At 53.6% G+C, this 431-nt stretch overlaps 1 protein-coding gene across 1 annotated transcript in view; it reads left to right on the top strand.

The window, feature by feature from the left end:
• Positions 1 to 253: 253 nt before the first annotated feature.
• The window catches only part of ORAI2 (ORAI calcium release-activated calcium modulator 2), a 10,965-nt gene continuing 10,787 nt past the window's right edge, over positions 254 to 431 (top strand). Inside the window, exon 1 of the mRNA XM_006773396.1 lies at positions 254 to 265. The gene's annotated coding sequence lies outside the window, so the exon portion shown is untranslated. The remainder of the gene's footprint in view (positions 266 to 431) is intronic.

Genomic DNA, 431 nt, shown 5'->3' with positions numbered 1-431 from the left:
ATATTACATTTGAATGAAATGAAAGAAATAGATCCTTGGGGGCACTCAAAATAAGCAGTGGGCGATGTACTAGATTTCCTGGCAGTTAAGGCAGAAAACATACATAAATAATACAGTAATACCACTTATTTTTGGTAGACAAAATCCTATATAATAAAGCAGTGATATGCAAATGGACTGTTACACCCTCACACAAGATGGCCACCCCCATGTGGACACAAGATGGCCGGCAGGGAGGGCATTTCGGGACGGGCAGAGCAGCTCGGTGAGTGCGCGTCGCTGGGGGTCTGGAGGAGGTAGCTGGGTCCTCGCCCGTCTGCAGGACCGGAATTGCACCAGGGGAGGGACGGGCTTTCTCCTGGGCAGACTCGGAACGGGGTGGGGTGGCGGCCAGGTGACCCTCACTCCGCGGATCCCCGGGCGGGTTGCGG

Source organism: Myotis davidii, unplaced genomic scaffold (assembly GCF_000327345.1).
Source record: "Myotis davidii unplaced genomic scaffold, ASM32734v1 scaffold726, whole genome shotgun sequence".
Lineage (NCBI taxonomy): Eukaryota > Metazoa > Chordata > Mammalia > Chiroptera > Vespertilionidae > Myotis > Myotis davidii.
This window is presented reverse-complemented; position numbering and strand designations above follow the sequence as displayed.